Raw genomic sequence first — 20,608 nt, forward strand, 5'->3', positions numbered from 1 at the left:
AGTCAGCCTGATTAACAAAGTCTTGGGTCCTGTGTAGGATGCTGTCCCTTCTTCCATGACGTCAGGGGTATAAAACTTGCAGACAACGCCATTACATCCGTCTTTCTTGCCGTGCGGTGCCCGAAGCAGAAGCAATTCGCAAGTGCCGGTCGGCCGACTCCTGACATTTTCATTTTCGAGTTTCAGAACAGATTTGTTTTCGAGTTTCAGAACTGAAGTCTTCAACTAAAGCTAAGTACCCTGTTGGGGAAACTTTTTCTTGCTCCTTTCCGATGTCATTAAAAGTTAATTGCATTACTTGTGGGAAGCAAATACCTCATAAAGATTTTCATTCATACTGTATTTCTTGCCTAGGCCCTGACCACAACGTACCATGCTGTTGGTTTTGTGCTTTATTTAATCAGCGCACTATTCATCGTCGATATATTTTCGCCTCAAAATATTTCAGTTCTCGGTTTAATTATCCAGAAGTATCGTTGGTTAGCTGTCTGACTACCGGGATTCTGAAAAAAACGCAAGGATAAAAACAGAGACAGGCCGCCGAGGTCCAAAACTGCTGACGATGATTCTCCTAAGCCAGTCTCCACTTGGCCGGCATTCAGTGAGGCGCTTTCACAGCCCCTGATACCCGCTACTTTTGATTCACAGGCCTCTACTGAGACCCATTTGGAGTCCAGTATGCCGCGAGATGCTTCAACCATGGAACCTGCGCATGTCTCTACCTTGGATGGGTCCGGAGCTGCTGTGCAGGCACCGGCTTCTGAAGATGTATTCAGGCCTATGGACTTGCATAATAAACCGATGCCTCCTTCTTCTTTTAGGCCTAAATCTCGAACCATGCCTAAAAAACGATGCCCAGGCCGCATGCTCAGGCCTCTATGCCTAAAAAACAAATGATAAGAATGGCTGTAGATCTTATAACTCTAATCAGGGGAAGCCAGCCTCCCCCTTCTAAGAGACCTAGGACTGAAGTTGTTTAGGAAACTTCTGACCAGGATTTTGATTTTTCTGATTCTTCTGATGATCTGGATTTGCCCTTATCTACTTATGAGGATTCTGATGCAGAGGGCTCTATCCCCTCTGCTTCCCCTCCAGAGGATTTTTCTTTTGGTGAAACCTTACATATTCTAAGGGAGGATTTCCACTGGGAAAGCCAGGATTTTTCTGATTCAAAAAAGAGGCTTAGGGATTTTTTACTCCTGCCTCAGCGTAGGCCTTTAGCTATTCCTCCAGTACTAGACTTTGTTGATGATGCTTTTTTGGTATCTAGTTTGGCCCCTGATTCCTTGCCTCCTGCTCCCAGAAAACCTGACAGATATTATAGGGTTCCTGATTCACACAAGTTCCTTTTTAAAAACCCTACTGTGGATCCAGAGACTATTTCACAGGGACCCAGTGGCATTAAGGCTTCTACTGCTACAAATCCTACCCCTTCTGATAGAGACTCCAGGGCGCTGCATAGATGGGGTAAGAAGGTTTACACTTCTGCAACTTTGGCCATTAGGGCTTTAAACTGCCATTTTCATATGTTAAAGTACCAGCAACATGTTATTAGACTGCTTAAACAGAAAATGATGTTGATTCCTGACTGTGCGGAAAATAAAGAATTACAGGATTTAATGCATTCTGTTGACCAGGTTGGAAACATGCTTTGCAATTTGGATTTGATTCTTTACAGGCCTCTTGCAGGGCTGCTGTTACTGGTTCTGTGCTCAGAAGGCATGCTTAGCTTAAGGAGCAATCTTTACCTGATCATGTTAAAGCTAAATTGTTGGATGCTCCTTTAAATCAGGACCGCCTGTTTGGCAACAAGGCTGAGGAAGTTCTGAAAAAGATGAAAGATCAAGCTAAATCTATGCAAACTGTTAAAGATTTCTTACAAGTTCAGCCTCCTAGATTTAGTAAGTACTGGCCGTCTAAGAATTGGTCCTTTCCAGCCTCTTCAAGGTCTTCTCAAGCCAAACTCAGACATAGCAGAAACCTCAGGTTTCAGTCCCAGGTTACACACAAGACTAAGCAGAGGGGGGGGGGGGTTTCTACACCCAGATCAGGGAGTAGTAAGACTCTCCCCTATGGAAAACAGTCTCAATGACTTGCTTTTAAAACTTCCAAGCACTTACCAACTGAATGCTCCTTTAGGCGGAAAGATTGGTCTACAGGCCAAAAACTGGGAACTCATTACCCAAGACAAATGGGCTTTAACTATAGTGTCCCAAGGATACAGATTTCACTTCCATACCTTACCAACACCAAGCAGGTGGCCAGATCTACCCCCAAATCAGTGGACAGAGGCCGAAAATCAAGTACTCTCTCTCTTAGGCATGGGGGCTATTCAGTTGGTACCAGAAGAGGAAAAGGGACAAGTGTTCTATTCAAGACTTTTCCTGGTACCCAGAAAAGACAATACATGGCGTCCTATCCTGGACCTTTCTACTCTAAATACATTTCTGGTGATTCCAAAATTCAAGATGCTGACTCTTCACCAGCTGCTTCCTATGCTAGGCAAAGATGCATGGTTGGCAACACTAGACTTAAAAGAAGCATACCTGCACATCCCTATCAAGGAGTCTTGCAGAAAATACCTATGCTTCAAAGCAGGCTACATGCACTATCAGTTCTGCACTGCCCTTTGTTTATCTACTGGGCCCAGGATATTCACAAAGTGCCTGGCTCTAATCTTTGCATTTTTGCAGGCAAAGAAATATTCAAATGTACCCATATATGGACGATTGTCTAATTCAGGCAGAATGCCAGGACATGAAAGAAAACCAAGCAGGAATCTGCGCACACTGTCGTCCCAGTTGGAAATAGCAGCAACGTACACAAAGCTGTTCAGCACAAACTGACGTCTTTATTGTAAAATAACAGCGTGAAAAACACAACTAACTTAGCGCTTTCTCCCTTAACCTAAGGGTATCATCAGAGTTGTGTAACAATACAAATCAGCAATTTAAACACCACAACATAGGACACACACCTCCCACTTTAACCAATCAACAACACACAATGCAGGCATTCAAAATGCCGACACACGCCCATATAAGTTACATAAATGAACATTTATGAATTTAAAACTATTAATAAAAATTATATAAATTATATAACCACAAAAATAAAAATTATATAACCACAAAAATAAAAAAATTACCTAATACTACTAATGAAAAAACTGTAAAACCTCAGTTTGTTATATACATGAATGCATAAACTCATAATAACTGCGCTCTATATTTTAACATGCTAGACAATGAAACGTGTTCATTTATACCTGGTGGTCTAGATGCATTAAGCCTGAGCTGCCATAAGCACTCCTTTACCTCAAGCAAAATTCTTTCGTCGCCACCATTGTCTCTGTACGGAATCCTATCAATTATAAAGAACAAGAATCTCTTAAAATCTTTGCACGTCATACTATGTGTATATAATGCATTCGTAGTTTTTTTATTCTTGATGTCCCTAACATGCTCTAAGATTCTAAGTCTCAGTTTCCTAATCGTTTTACCCACGTAAAAGGTAGTACAGTTTAAACAGGTGGCCAAATACACCACCATCTTGGTGTTATAATTCACGTGGCCTGGACTTGCTATAGTTCTGTTATAATTATGTACTGTCACATAAGGTCCGTTGTTGATGTATTTGCAGGTACTACAAAACCCACATTTGTTCATCATACAATGTCTATAAGAACGCTGGGAGTCAGCACTCTCCATAAGTTCTTTTTATTTTTGTGGTTATATAATTTATATAATTTTTATTAATAGTTTTAAATTCATAAATGTTCATTTATGTAACTTATATGGGCGTGTGTCGGCATTTTGAATGCCTGCATTGTGTGTTGTTGATTGGTTAAAGTGGGAGGTGTGTGTCCTATGTTGTGGTATTTAAATTGCTGATTTGTATTGTTACACAACTCTGATGATGCCCTTAGGTTAAGGGAGAAAGCGCTAAGTTAGTTGTGTTTTTCACGCTGTTATTTTACAATAAAGACGTCAGTTTGTGCTGAACAGCTTTGTGTACGTTGCTGCTATTTCCAACTGGGACGACAGTGTGCGCAGATTCCTGCTTGGTTTTCTTTCAAGACTTTCGAGTGGTTGTGAGCTGTATTGGAACTATTAGAATGCCAGGACATACTTTTGAATCATCTGGCCTTTGTTCAAAGGGTACTGACTTGTCTGGGGTACACCATCAATGAAAAGGAATCACAACTGGTACCCTTTCAACAAATTATATTCCTGGGAGCAAGCTTGAATACAACTTCCAAGACGGCTTTCCTCATGCCAGAGAAATGGATTCATTTGACAACCTAGTTCAAACAAGTTCAAACAAGTGGTCACAAAAACCCAGTTATCTGCAAGGCAAATACTGCAAGCCTCGGGGTTCATGACCTCCTGCATTCTTCTAATTCCATATGCAAGGCTGCATATGAAGAAACTGCTATGGTATCTCAAAAGCCTATGGTGTCAACATTCACAGGATCTAGAGGCAATGATTCCTATCATACCTTGCCTACACCTAGAGTTCCTTTGGTGGGCGGAGGCCTGCCACCAAAACAGGGACTACCATTCACTGTACCCCCTGCCGCCCAAACATTAACAACAGACGCATCAGATTATGCATGGGGGGCACACCTAGCAGGGAAGTGCATTCAGGGCAAATGGAGCCCAAGTCAAATGCACCTGCATAGCAATCAAAAAGAAATGTTAGCTGTACGGAATGCTCTGACAGCCTTCAAGGACCACATTCTTCCAGGACAATTAATGATAAAGACAGACAACACCACTGTTATGTGGTACGTAAACAAGCAGGGGGTTACACATTCTTACCCCCTCTGCAGACTAGCCATGGCTTTGTGGAACACAGCCCTGAGTTATCAGGTACATTTACAAGCTCAATTCCTGCCAGGAAAACTAAATACACTGGCGGACAAACTAAGCAGAAACCTCATGGACCCACATGAGTGGAAACTGGAACCAAGGATTTTCAACATGTTGACAAGCAAATGGGGGAGCCCAAATATAGACCTGTTTGCTTCCCCCAAAACTATCAGTTGGACAAATTCTGCACAAGGACTCCCCACAAACAAGCTTGGAAAGTGGATGCTCTGTCCTTCAGCTGGAAAAAATCAGTTTATGCCTTTCCTCCTCTGCCTCTGCTCTCCAAAGTACTACTAAAGATCAAAGAAGACAAACCAAGGACGATTTTGATTGCACCAGAGTGGCCACACCAACACTGGTACTCCCTCTTGCACAGTGTGTCACTGTGGGCCCCATGGCACCTGCTCCAGACTCCTACTCTATTGTCTCAGCAGGAGAACCAAATTCTGCATCCTCAACTTCAAACACTGAATCTAGCAGCTTGGATAATTACATAATTTCTCCTTTACCATCCCTCAGTAAACCAGTGATGGATATCATTTTAGAGGCAAGGAGGCCTAGTACCAGAAAGTCTTGTGCTGAAAAATGGAAAAGATTCAGTGCCTGGAACCAGTCTCAAGGGATGAGCACAACAGTGCCCAATTTACCTCAGATCTTACAATACTTAACTGAGATGCTTCATTAGGGCCTGTCTTTCTCCTCCATCAAAATTCACACCTCAGCCATCTCTGCTCATTAAAACACAGAACCACTCCTCTTCTGTCATCCACTGCTTAAGCAGTTCTTCAGGGGGGCCAAAAATCTCCGACCACCCAGGAGAGCTCCAACTCCAGCCTGGGACCTCAACTTTGTATTGGAAAAGCTCACCCTTCCTTTCGAGCCAGCTGCCACTGCGGACTTAAAATTCCTTTCTTGGAAAACAGCTTTCCTTTCAGCAATCATTTCAGCAAGAAGAGTATATGAATTACAGGCCCTCATAGCAGTGGAGCCTTTCATCATCTTTCATGCGAACAGGGTGTCCCTCAGGACCAATCCCTCCTTCATGCCCAAGGTGGTATCCAGTGTGGCCCTTAATCAGTCCATACATTTGCCAACCTTCTTTCCTAACCCACAGAACAAAGGGGAATGGATTCTGCACTCTTTAGATGTGCAAAGGCAACTTAGATTCTACTTGGACAGAACTAAACCTCAAAGGAAATCTGATCAACTGCTGGTGGCATTTGCTGCAGGAGCAGAGGGGAAGACTATTTCAAAGCAAACCATTTCCAAATGGATAGGCTATTGCATTCTTTTTTTCTACAAACACCATGGAAATCCTATCCCCTAGGGGATCAGACCCCAATCTGCCAGGGCTGCATCTACCTCTACAGCCTTTCTCAGAGGCATCCCTACCAGGGACATCCAAGAAGCTGCTACTTGGAGTTCCGTACATACTTTCACCAAGCATTACCATCTGCCAATTTTCTCTAAATCCAGAGCTGGTTTTGCCTCTGCAGTATTGCAGGGCCTTTCAGCTGATCCTAATTCTATTTAAATTCCTCCTCCCATCCTTAGCTTTGGGAATCTACCCAAAAGTGATGACTGCAGCAGTGAAACACGAAGAACATAGTACAGTTGTGTACACTTACCATAAATGTAGATGTTCGAGTGTATTCACTGTTGCAGTCCTGGTTACCCTCCCTCCAGCCCCCTTCTTTTTCTTTTTTGGATATATCTCTACTCTCCTTTACTATCTTCAAAAGCTTTTTGGTGTATTTGATTTTTTGTTGGAGGTATAACTTTGTATATTTATAGATTTAATTGCTTCCCATTAAGGGGGCACCTGACATCTGGAGCAAGAAAAAAATGATGTAATGGTTTCGGCTGCATGTTTTATACCCCTGACGACCTGACATCATGGAAGAAGGGACAGCAACTGACGCAGTAACCAAGACTTTGTTAATCAGGCCGACTGAGGGCTACTGCAAGCAGATAACCCAAAAGTAATGACTGCAACAGTGAATACACTCGAACATCTACATTTATGGTAAGTGTACACAGCTGTACTTTATTTTCAGATTTGTTTTTGTTTTGTCTTGTGTTATTTTCAAAGTTTTTTTTACCCAGTACTTTCTACATTTTTATGTAATGTTATTTCACCTGTTGTCATCCCTCTTAAGCCTGTTAATACAACAATTTTCTCATTTAACATACTCTCCCCATATATTCATTTTCTTACTACGTGATGTACTGTCCCCTTCACTTCCTGCTGTAAAACATCTGGCCATGGTCTCCTAATATGTACTTGCTAATTACTAATGTCTGTTGATTCTTCTCCTTCCCTTCTGTACTCATTGGAACCTTACTTTCTTAACGTCATGTTTACATATCTAGTCTCATTAGCTGCCACAGTGATCCGTAGAATTGCTCATTTCAGCTTCTGCATTCTTCCAATTGTTGTATCCCCCATGGTCATTCAGTGACAGCAACTTGCTCTGTGTGTGTGTGTGTGTGTGTGTGTGTGCAGTGCTGCACACGTTTCCTAAAAGGTATTGGAGGTGTGGACTGTGTGCGTGCAGTGCTGCACATGTGTCCTAAAAGGTATCTGATGTATGGACTATGTGCATGCAGAATTGCACACACGTTCTAAAAGGTATTTGAGGTACGGACTGTGTGCGTGCAGAGTTGCACACGTCTCCTAAAAGGTATTAGAGGTATGGACTGTGTGTGCAGAGTTGCTCATCTGTCCTAAAAGGTATTAGAGGTATGGACTGTGTGTATGCAGAGTTGCTTACGTGTCCTAAAAGGTATTAGAGGTATGCACTGTGTGTGCAGAGTTGCTCATCTGTCCTAAAAGGTATTAGAGGTATGGACTGTGTGTATGCAGAGTTGCTTACGTGTCCTAAAAGGTGTTAGAGGTATAGACTGTGTGTGTGCAGAGTTGCTCACGTGTCCTAAAAGGTATTAGAGGTATGGACTGTGTGCATGCAGTGTTGTACACATGTCCTAGAAGGTAATAGGTGTATGGATTTTTTTATTGGAGAATGTAATTGAGAAATGTAGACTTTGGGTACAAATATACTTGACTTTAGTTAGGGAAATGCTTGAATATTCTGGTTTAACAATCTTTCCGTGTATAACATTTACTTCTGTCAAAGTGTTTGAAAGTAATAAGAAGTGATATCTCTGCATATACGAGGAATACTTTTAAACTTACTGATTGTCATGGTCAAGATGAATACTGGGTGGTTAAAGTTTGCAGTTAAACATTGTCAGGAATTCTTATGGGAACTTCATAATTTAGAGATTCATTCGGACGCAGTTGTCTTCTGTGATTTTAATCACCTTAGTATAAATTGGATAAACTCTACAACTAACTACAGAGCTAATGATTATGAATTTTCTTTCTGTATTTCTTAAACACAATTTAAACCAGCCAGTTTCTTGTACATGCAGAATAAACCTTCTGGGCATGTTATTGACCATTACTTTCTGTGGATTTATCAATGCCAGTATTTTGGAGTATAGGCTTATTTTCTTATAATGGCGTAGTTCTTTGTGGATTTAAACCTATGCTGCCTACTTGGTAACTTGCTTTTCACGTTGGTTAGGTAGAAGGAATTAAGTGTAAATTGTGGGGAAACCTAGCTGATGTATGCATTGTTGCTAGTGAACTATGGATCTTTTTGGTCTGTTCTTACTTGTTTATTTTTACATTTTTAATGAAAAGCAGAGGATTCAGTGTGAGTAACAAAGCTCTAGATTATTGCAACTAGGAAATGCTATAATTTCTTAAAGAGATATTGATGACATGCAAATTGCTTTGGATATGCTGACCATTGGTGACAGCAGTTCAACTGACATTTTTAAAAAAAAGTAAATATTTTGTTTTGCAGTCAAGGTACTCACACTGGATACCAATTATAGCATTAGTAGTAGCCATAGCATTAATAACAGTAAATACTTTCATTTTATAATAATGCCCTTTTTGATTGTAATTGTGCAATTGATGATTGTGTTTCAGATATCATTAGAAGACATAGAAAGTAATGAGGCTAATGCTTAGACACATCACTACCAAGCAGACAGAAGTCCTACACCTCCTTTTCAAAGTCACGGTAAGTCATGTTTTAGAATACAATTCCACCGTTTTTTCATTAGTGACATAACATCAAGTAGTGACTGAAAGAGTTCAAAGTACAGTAGCTAACATTACCAGATGTGTTAAGAACAAATTGTTAATATAAAGAGTTCATGTCAGACCTGCTGGCCTGTTTGTATACATGGTCATTTACAAAACACTAATCAATAAATTAGAACAACTAGGTATTGATGTACTCTTGATAAAATGGATAGCTGCATGGCTTACAAATAGGACATGGCAAGTATCATACAGCAACTGGACAGGTGAAATTGTTGGTTACAGTCGGGGTGTCCCACAAGGCTCTGTCCTAGGCCCTTACTTGTTGTATCTTTCAGACCTAGCTTTTTCCATCTGAGGTATTCTACAGTCTATGTGCAGATGACCTGAAATTGGGTAAACTGATTACATGTGTTACAGATAAGGCATGTCTTGCAAAATAACTTGACTTAATTAACCATTTGGGCACAGGATAAGAATATGCTGATAAATACATCAAAAACTAAGAATGTGTGATTTGGGAGACATAAATTGAAAAGTGTATATTTAATACACACAGTGATTGAAACTGTAGACTCATTTAAGGACCTGTGTATATGGGTAGATCCAGCTATGAGTTTTTCTAATCATATCCACCAATTGGCTAATGATAGTTATAGAACTATAGGTTGTATAAAAAGATTTATAAATTCTAGAAATTCAAAAATAATGAAGTCATTGTTTGTTAGTTACATTAGCCCCAAACCTGAGTATGGAATAACAACATGGAAACCTTATAGGAGAACAAGCATGAGTAAACTGAAAGAGTACAGCGAAAATATATGAAGGGCATCTATGGATGTGAAAATTTTAAGTTATTATGAAAGATTAAAATATCTGAACTTGTACAGTGTCTCTTATAGATATCTAAGAGAAGATCTTATTCAGGTATATAGGGCATTTAGAGACAACTACCTCTGGGAATGTTTGGGGTTATCAGAAAGTACTTGAGAATCATCAGATAACCTGTGTAGAAGATTCTATAGGAATATGAAGTGTAGTAACTGATTCATGGAACAGACCACCAAATTAGTTTAAAACAAGTACTAGTTTAGTTATTTTTAAGAATAGCCTGGACACTTGTTATGGGAACAAGTGTTTTAGTTTATTGGCAAGCTAGAAGGGAGTTAATGCCTGTGCTTGAAATATTTATATGTATGTAAAACTGTATTTTTATTTAGTAACATATCTCTTTATTTAGGGTGCTATGTGCTTGTCATCAAAAAGATTTAGACCAAGCACTTCTATAGCATCTGCTGGTCATTTAGAACAATGTGTAATGAAAAGTTATTTTGAAAGTATTTGATAACTTGTATCAATGTGCTAATAAAAGGGCTAATGATTTAACAATAATTCATGCTGTTAATTTTCAGAAGAGGATAGGTATGTGACCCAGTGCTTGCCTTGGTTGTGAAATAATTTGGATTTTGTATTAGAATGAGTCCCAGCATTACTGTTTTAAGAGGGCACTGGACTAATTTATGCTAAAGAATTTAAGATGATGAATTTTTTTCCTTTTTGGTGACTTAAGAGTCTTATGTTCAGAGGCACACTTCTAAACATCCCTCATCGTTAATTATTGTCATGGTGCTGTGAAGTTCAACCCCCCTTTAAGAATCAGTTCACTACCATGATGATAAATTCATAATTATTTACATGTGTTTATTTTATGTAATATTTAACTAGTACAGTCAGTGCTTAAATTATATATTGTTTGTAACAGACTAATAGATTAAACTCTGTTATACTAAGCTATAAAAAGTTAAAATAGCTTAAACCAACAAATTAAACAAAACTGCTTTTAAATAATGTTCAGTCAGCATGATCAGTTTCCATATGGCTTTACAAATAAAGGCAAAATTTATATTTTTATATTTATATTTTTTCATTTTTGAGTTAAACACAGACGTAGTATTTCACTTTTATGATAAGATCAATTTGATACCCTGTAGTTTCTGATGGATCTATAACTCACAAATCTCCTCAAGGCACATTGCAAAATGTACATTTTCAAGTAATGCACAGTTTAGGCCACTTACTATAGTCCTATCCTTGACGTTGCCAATAAAGTTAATTCAGAGGCCCTTTAGTAGGTATTTTGTCATTTCTTAATAATATTGATGGAGTGCTGAAAGTATATGCATTTACTGTCTTCTTCCTTATGTAACATAATCACAAATGAGAAAAGCAATAGAACAACTGTGACTGGGAATAATTTGTGTTCTGACTCTGGCCTGTCTTAAGAGCACCGAAAACTTAAATATATTGAAATTATATTGAAATTATACTCACTGTGTGACAAGTTTTTTGAGAAGCATTTTGGCTGTTGGAAAAGAGACAATGATGCAAAGGTGTGACATAATGTAACATTATAAATTAATATGTGAGTGCAGGGAATGGATGTCTTATGACTTCAAAGCAAGGGGAGCAGCAGAAAGCAATTGAATAGGTGGTGGTAACTGGAATGGGGTGTGGTTATACTAGGGTGAGGTCAACCCATGCTTACAGTATTAAATAATGAGCTGATTATGTACCATTGGTTATGTTAAGTACCTGTCCAGCAGCAGTAATCCTGCTGTTCTGTCTGCCTGTCCAACTCTGCATTCTGTGCCTTTGATATCTACCATGGGGTCAGTCTAATACATGGCTATATACTGTCCTAGCCTGGGTAATAGTGTTCCATTGTTAGTTATTGTGTAGTTCTTTTGGCTTTGTATTAGTGAAGTAGCTCGCACCCAGTTATGGGCAGAATTGGGCATGTCTATAATGATTGGCAGGGGAAACTGGCGTGGAAACTGCCAATGATGGACAGGTATGCAGATTTCCGTGTGACATCATGCATTCATTGGTTGTATGTCTTCCATATTGATAGTGTAGTTAGAACAGCTGTCCTACAGCAGTTAAAAAAGCAGATGGAATCTTCCCAAAAGTGCAGAAAATCAAGAACGCAGTACACTTTAACAGTGGATGGCAGTAAACAGTGCTTTACTGACCTTCTCAATGAAGTTCACCTTTACAGTCCTTCCATTTAACAATGTTAAAAAACAAGTTTCCTGTAACTTAGAACATTCTTACAGGAAAGAGATACAATCCTATTGGCAGCTTTGGATACTAGAGTTCTACTTCAAAACACTTAAGTCTCATAACATTGAACTTCAAAACACTGAGACCATAACATCAAAATCACAAAACCTCAGAACACTGAAATATTGCATCATAAGACTGAAAACTACAACGCAAGTGTAAATAATATCCCATCCACACCAAACTTACAAACACACATTTTACTATGTTTCTGCAGGGCGACAAGCCCTCCTGCACCCTCCATGTGGGGGGCTCTGCCCCCCACCCCCGTAAATTTAGTATACCAACTCAAAGATCGCACTACAATGGAAAAAGTTAATTTCCTAACCTCACTGTATCGAGTTTCACCATACAGAATGTAAACACAGTGTCTAAATCACTTGCCTGTATGGCCTAAAAACACATACAGATTGGCAAAATAAACACTTTTCCCCTGTTCACGTCTCCCAGCGCCTCTCAGAACAATAACTTAACTTCCATGAAAGCAACACATTCATATGTTACCATTCTGTGTGGTGATCATGTTACAGTGGGGTTAGGAAATTAACTTTTTTCCACTGAAGTGCGATCTAGGAGTTGGTATATTTAATTTACGGGGGAGGGGTGAGGTGCAAGGGGGCTTACCCCCCCTGTAGAAACATAGTAAACAGTGTGATGTTCTTCGTGTTTCACTGTTGTAGTCATCGCATTTGGGTTATCCCTGCCAGGGTAGCACTCGTCCAGCCCGAATACCAGATGCTTAGTTTTTCTGCGTCAGTTGCTGTCTCTTCAGGACTGACGTCAGGTCATCAGTAGTGTAAAGTAAGGCAGCTGACGCCATTACATCGGTCTTTCTTTCCGTAGAGCCCGAAGCAGAAGCAGTTCACATGAGTGCCAGTCGGCTGCTACCTGAGGTCTTCTAAAGCCAAGTACCACGTTGAGGATCCTTTTTTCTTGCACTAACCAATGTCAGAAAAAGTTAACAATCATCTTGCCTGTGGAAAGCAAATACCACACCGAGACTTTCATTCTTACTGTGTCACTTGCTTAGGCCCAGACCATGATGTCCCCCGCTGTCACTTTTGGGCTTTGTTCAATGCCAGAACTATACATCGTTGGGCCCTTATTGTATCTAGATATTTTCGCTTACAGTCCTCAAATTCCGATATGGCTTCGGTAAGGCATCCAACAGCAGATCTTCTGAAAAAACGTAAAGATAAAGACAGAGACAGACCGCACAGGTCCAAAACTACTGATGATGCTTCCATCAAGCTAGTCATCAGTTCTCCAGTCCTCAGTGAGGCTCTTTCACAGCCCCTGATGCCTGCTTCTGTGGATTCACAGGCCGCTGCTGAGACCCTTTCGGAGTCCGGTATGCTGCAAAACTCTTCTTCGACTAAGGATCCTGTGGTTGTCGCTCCCTTGGATTGGTCCTGAGCCGCTAAGCAGGCACCAGCTTCCAAGGAAGTCCTTCGCACTACCGATTCTCAACACAAACCGACGACTTCTTTTGCATCTACCGTTCTTTCGAAAACTACAGAGTTTCTAAGGCCCAGGGTACAAACCACACCCAAGAAACAGACGACCCAATCCCAGGCACCTGCTTCCTTGCCTCGATCTCAAATGCTTAAAATGACAGAAGACCTTATCATGCTGATCAAGGGAAGCCAAGCTACCACTTCCAAAAGAAAAAGAGATCTGTCCCCAGTAGTTTTGCGTGAACAGGAGTTTGATGACTGATGCATCTGAATATGAAGACATGTAACCACTCTCTCCTTCTGAGGATTCTGATGCAGATGATTCCATTCCTTCAGCCTCTTCCCCAGAGGACTTTTCCTTTGGGGAGACCTTTCATACCTTAAGGGAGCATTTCCAGTGGGAATGTCAGGACTACCCTCAGTCTAAAAAGAGAATCAAGGAATTCTTAGATCTTCCACAGTGCAGACCCCTGGCCATTCCCCCAGTCCTGGATGTTGTGGAGGATGTTTTCCTGAAATCCAGTTTGATTCCTGACACCCACCCTCATGCACCCAGAAAACCAGACAGGTACTACAGAGTTCCTGACTCACGCAAATTTCTTTTTAAAAATCCTACTGCTGATGCTGAAATAATTTCTCAAGGGTCTAAAGGAATTAAAGCAACCTCTGCTAAGAATCCCACGCCCTCAGATAGGGATTCCCGAGCACTAGAGAGATGGGGTAAAAAATTATACACCTTTGCTACTCTTGTGTCAGAGTACTAACTTGCCAGTTCCATATGCTAAAATTTCAGCAACATACCCTGCAATAAAAAATGTCTTCCTTTCCTGCTTGTGCATATACATACATACACACACACACACACATATATATATATATATATATATATATATATATATCTGCATACATGCATATCTATATATATATATATATATATATATATATATATATATATATATATATATATATATATATATATATATATCTGCATACATGCATACATATATATATATATATATATATATATATATATATGTATATCTATATATATATATATATATATGTATATCTATATATGATGATTAGTGATCAGCAGTATGGTTTCATGCCAGGAAAGAGCACTACAGATGCGATCTTTGCTCTGAGAGTGTTGATGGAGAAGTACAGAGAATGTCGGAAGGAGTTGCTTTGTGTTTTTGTAGACTTAGAGAAAGCATATGACAGGGTGCCTAGAGAGTAATTGTGGTATTGTATGAGGAAGTCAGGAGTGTCAGGAAAGTATGTAAGAGTGGTACAGGATATGTACGAGGGTAGTGTGACAGCGGTGAGGTCTGCGGTGGGAGTGACCGATGCGTTTAAGGTGGAGGTGGGGTTACATCAAGGATCAGCTCTGAGCCCTTTCTTATTTGCAATGGTGATGGACAGGTTGACAGACGAGTTCAGACAGGAGTCCCCGTGGACTATGATGTTTGCAGATAACATTGTGATCTGTAGTGAGAGTAGGGAACAGGTGGAGGAGACCCTGGAGAGATGGAGATGTGCTCTAGAGAGAAGAGGAATGAAGGTCAGCAGGACTATGACAGAATATATGTGTGTGAAAGAGAGGGAGGATAAAGGAATGGTGAGAACGCAAGGAGTAGAGGTGGCGAAGGTGGATGAGTTTAAATACTTGGGGTCAATAGTTCAGAGTAACGCTGAGTGTGGAAGAGAGGTGAAGAAGAGAGTACAGGCCGGATGGAGTGGGTGGAGAAGAGTGTCAGGAGTGATTTGTGACAGACGAGTACCGGTAAGAGTGAAAGGGAAGGGTCTACAAGAGGGTAGTGAGACCAGCTATGTTATATGGGTTGGAGACAGTGGCATTGACAAAAAGGCAGGAGTTTGAACTGGATGTGGCAGAATTAAAGATGTTAAGATTTGCAGTGGGTGTGACGAGGATGGACAGGATTAGGAATAAGTATATTAGAGGGTCAGCCCAGGTTGGAAGGTTTGGAGACAAAGCCAGAGAGGCACGATTGCGTTGCTTTGGACATGTGCTGAGGAGGAATGCTATTGGGAAAAAGATGCTAAGGATGAAGCTACCAGGAAACAGCAAAAGAGGAAGGCCTAAGATAAGGTTTATATTGGTAAAACAGCGGGTTGGGGGAAAAAAAGGGTCGGGCAAAAAATAAAAAGGGTTGGTGCGCCCTGAAACGGGAGAAAGTATATTTTATATAAAATTAAATTAAAATAAGGGTTGTTGAAATGTACAAAAATTTAAAAATTTTAAATTAATAAAAAATTTTAACAAATTGCATATAATATAATAAAAAATTAAAGGTTTTAAAAATTTTAAATATAAAAAAATTTTTGTATAAATGAATTATATATTAATATATATATTAATATTATTTAAAAAAAAAATTATTATAAAAAATTTAAAAAAAAATAAAATTTTTATTTAAAAATTATTTTTATAGATTAAATAATTTATTAAAAAAACCCCCCCTTGGATGAATAGTAAAACCCAAACACGTTCAAAAAAAAATAAAATGTGAAAACCAAATCAAAAAAAGAAAAATTTTTAAAAAAAAAGTGCCTCCTTTAGGAAAATCCCCCCCGGGGTTAACCTTTAAAACATAATAATTGTTTAAAATCTTAATTAAAAATTTTAAAGATTAAAATTTTTTTGGACCTTTTGAAACAAAGCAAAAAAAATGTTCTAAAAGATTAACTTGGAAAAACAAAAAAAAAAGCCAAACCCCTTTTGTGTTAGAACATTTGCCCAAAAAATAAAAAATTTTCAAATAAATAAGTATTTAAAAAATTATAAAAAATCATAAAAGCAAAAGAAAGGGGTAAAATAATGGGGGGGAAAAATAAAAAAAAAAAATTTAAAATTTTAATAGGCAAAATTTTCGGGGACCCCCGTAAAGGGGGCTTAATAAATTTTTCTTTAGAATTTCCACGGCCCCTGTCTCAAAATCCTTTTATTTTCTTAATTACTTTCCCCAACCGCTTCTTAAAAGTTGGTTTAAAGTTGGTTCTTTGGTACAAAGAAAGGGCTATTTTCATTTTCCTCACAAAAATTCATTTTCCCAGGGGGGTTTGGTTTTTAATATGTAAAAAAAAAAATTCCTTAACATTCTTTCTTGGACCAGGATAAAATTTAAGAAACAACCTTTGGGGGGCAAAAATCTCCAAAGTATTAACTTAACTTGGTTTCTTGTGGTTGAAAGGGAATTTTTACTTGTAACGGGACAAATCTTTTGTTGCAATGTTTGAAATTTTAAAAAAAAAATTTGGCAATTTCCTTTAAAATTTGGTTTGGGGGTCCGAAGAAAAAATGTTCCTTTCGTTCGTTCCTTTTTGAAAATTCTACGGGGGTAAAAAAACTTCTTCCTACTTTTGGGAGGCAGGGAGCCAAAAAGGTCCCCTTTTGGGTTGTGGATTTTTTGGAAGGTTTTTTTCCCCCTTTAAAATCCTTATTGGAAACCCCGAACACATTTTTTTTCCGGGAAAACATCCGTTGCCTATGGGTTGAAATTTAGTGGGGGTTTGGGATATTTTTGGAAATTGGGGGTTGGTGACTTTCCTGCGTTTATTTTAAAGTTATCTTCATAAAACTTCTTGGTTGAAATTGTGCCGTTTCCTTAAAATTCAAATCCTTTCCCACGGCTTCCTTTCAAATCGCCCAAAAGCGCCCTTTTTGGATGGTGAGGTGTTGGCCCCATGAAACCTCCGGGTTTGGGCATGCTTTTGGCACAGTAAAATTTCCCGGGCTTTTAAATTTTGCCAAAAACATTTTTCCCAAAAAGTCAAAAAACTCCTTTTTTAGCTTTTTTTTTTGTCTTTAAAATTTTTTTCCCAAACTTGGGTCCCTTTTTTCCAAGCTGTAAAAAAAAAATGGAAAAAAATCAAAAAAAAATGTAAAGTCCTGCCTGTTTTTGAAAAATAAGGAACCTAAATCGCTTCAACAAAAAGTTAGGAAAGGGGTTCTGTCCCCCTTTCCCCGGGGTTAAAAAATTAAGGGGGTTCTTTGGGAAGACCCTGTAGCATACTTTTGGGGGGGGAAAGTAAAATTCTTATTCCGCGCTAAAAAACTCATTAATCAGGTTTTTAAAATAAGCTTGAAAAAGATAAACTTAATAAAGGTCCTTCCAATCGTAAAAAGCTTTTAAAAAATTCCCTTCCAGCTCCACCCCCCTTTGCCTGGTAAACAATTCGATTCTTTCCGAAATCCAGTTTTTAAGGGTTCCGGAAACCCAAAAAAAACTTCACAAAAAAAGCTTGTCCATGGCTTAAAAGACTTCAAGTGGGGTGATTATAAAAACCGAAAACCAACCCCTTGGTTAAAGGAAATTTTAAGAGCAATTCAACAAAAATCTAAACTTTTAAAACCATTTTCAAATAATTTTCCCTTTTTAAAACTTTTTTAAAAAATTTTTAGAAAAAACAAACCCCCTTTTCAGGCCCACGGATCCTCCTTTCCGTTCCTTCAGACTTCTATTTTGTAGTTTTTCCCTACTATTAACAAAAAGCCAAAACCCCATTTTGCCGAATTTCCCTTCTCCATTATAGGACCCGAAATTCCTAAAACCTTGCAATAGGGGGGGGAAACCCATATTAAAAGGGGAACACATTCTTTGCTGTTCATTTGAACATATGAAAAATTTTTGTTTTTTTTGGGTTTCCCCAAACCCTTAAATTTCCAGCGTGGTTTTAAATCCCCTTTAACTCCCCTTTTTGGGGATGTTATGGGAACCCCCCCCCCTTTGTTTTCAAGGAAGAAAAAATTTCCGCTTATTAAATTTGGGTGAAGCTGTTTTCTTAAATCACCCCGCAAATTTTTTCTTTTTAATGTATTTTTTTTCCAAACGGTATTTTCCCATAAGGCTTTATGAAAAAGTGGAAATATAAAAAAATTTTAATTTTTGGGTTTTTAAAAGGGAAAAACATTCCCCGGGGTCTAAGAAACCATGTTTTTCCCTGGAAATTAATTTGGTTTTTAAAGTCCCCTGGTAACAACCTAGAGGGGGAAAGGTTCGTCCGGGCCCCACCTTCAATCCCAAAGGAAGCTTAAAATGGCGTTTTTAAAAGGGGCCCAACCTTTTTTAAGTTTTAATTTTTAAGAACCCCCTTTAAATCCAAGTTTTGGGCCGAAATAGATTCAACTTTAAGAAGAGAAAAAAAGCCCAAACCTAAGTTTGGTTCTCCTTAAATTCCACTCCACTGAGTCCTCCCCCCCATAGAAAACCCAAAAAAAATTAGAAAATTGTAGTCCAAAAGATTAGAAATTACTTGTGAAAACCAATATCTTTCTTTCCGTTTTTTAATAAAAAAGTAAACAAAAGGAAGGGTTTTCAGGACAAGACCCCCTCGGGCTTAACCCAAAGTACACAATAAAGAAAAATAAAATTTAAATTAAAAATTTTTTAACAATTTTGCCGATTTATTGCTTAAAAAAAAAGTAAAATTTCCCAAAAAAAACAAAAATAAAAAACAAAAAAAAAGAAACTTTATTTTGTTGAAATTTCCCCCTTAAAATTTCCTTTGGGTACCAACGAAGGGGGAAAACTGGTAAAAAACCCGTAGGTAATTTATCACTTTACCTGGAAACTTGAATTTAAAACAGGGAAAGCTTAATGCAGTTTCTTTTTTTGGGTAGGCGTTTTAAACCACTAAACAACGAAAAACTTTCTTTATATTGATTTTTTACCGAATTTTTAAAAGCCAGGAAAAGACCGTTGGAAAAAATTAAGGACATTAAAAAAAAACAGGGGGACGGGGGTGCAAGAACCCATGTTTATTGGGGAAATTTAAATCAGAAAGGGAAATTTTTATTTTTAAACAAATACATTTCCTGCAAAAAATGGGGGGGTTAAAGGGTTTTTGAAACCCCAGAGCAAATTTAATTGAAAGGCATCAAATACAACAAGGGTTTGCAAAAATTCAAAGAACCCCAGTACCACCTAAGCTTTTCCCTTTTTCAACCCCACAGAACCCCACCCCCATATTCCGGATTTTGGAATTGGGGCCAAAAAATTAAAAGGAATTACTTGCTAAATACTGGGATTTTGGCTTTTCCCCTTTCAATTGAAAGGTTAAAAAAAATTCTAGACAAGGGGAAAGGGGACCCCCACTACCGGAAAAACAAAAAGTGTGGGAAATTAGGTGGTTTTTTAAACTTTTTTCACACAAATTTTATTTTCAAAAAAACCCCCCAACCAAAAGAAAAAGGAATTTTTAAAAGTTTTTTTTAGGGGTTGTTTTTTTGGGTAAAAAGGGTTTGGGGTTTTAAAAAGTTAAAACCATTTTTTCCCCCTATGGAAGTTTTTTGTGCCATGGCAATGCAAAGGGGTTTTTTTTTTGGTTAATGAACCCAACAAAAACTTTTTCCCTTTAAAATATTTAAAAATTTTTGGGCCCCCGCGGGGATTGTTTAAAAATTTTATAATGGCATTTTGTGGGAAAGGGATTTTTTAAATTTTTTTTCTAAAAGGGCATTATTTTCTACAGTCTGATTTAGATTGTTTTAGTTTAACGGTTTTTTTTGAATTTTACTGTTAAAACCCTAAACGGGGTTCCAAAATTCTACCCCAACCTCTTTTGCCCAGCCAGGGGGAGGGGCACAAACCCTTTCCTTTCTATTTTAAGAAGATGGGAAAATTCACTTATGTTTAAAATATGAGGATTTTCGGGATTTATACTATTGTTAGGTTTAAATTCCATTTTTACACAAATCCTATTTGGACCCAATTTGGGAAAAAATTTATTTTTACAACTAATTTTTCACCCCAAGAAAGAGATTTTTATTTTTTCTTTAACTTTTTTGGGTAAAAATTTTTTTTTGGACAAAAGTTTCCCAAACAGGGAACTTGGGGGACTTGGCCAAACACCAACCTTCTTTAGGAAAAAAATTTGTCCTTTATTTAAAATTTTTTCCGACGTTTTTTTTTAATGATTATGATGCCTTTTTGGGGCTTTTTTTTGGAGAATTCACAAGCCATTTTTAATTTTTCTTAATGAGTCCAGATTTTAGAAACTAAAGGTGTTGT

At 38.4% G+C, this 20,608-nt stretch overlaps 1 protein-coding gene across 1 annotated transcript in view; it reads left to right on the forward strand.

Annotated features, from left to right (window-relative positions):
• The window catches only part of LCLAT1 (lysocardiolipin acyltransferase 1), a 1,316,330-nt gene that overhangs the window by 272,809 nt on the left and 1,022,913 nt on the right, over nt 1–20,608 (forward strand). Inside the window, exon 2 of the mRNA XM_044058897.1 lies at nt 8,878–8,971. The gene's annotated coding sequence lies outside the window, so the exon portion shown is untranslated. The remainder of the gene's footprint in view (nt 1–8,877; nt 8,972–20,608) is intronic.

This window comes from Protopterus annectens, chromosome 1.part2 (genome assembly GCF_019279795.1).
Source record: "Protopterus annectens isolate FY-2018-M chromosome 1.part2, PAN1.0, whole genome shotgun sequence".
NCBI classification, from domain to species: domain Eukaryota; kingdom Metazoa; phylum Chordata; order Ceratodontiformes; family Protopteridae; genus Protopterus; species Protopterus annectens.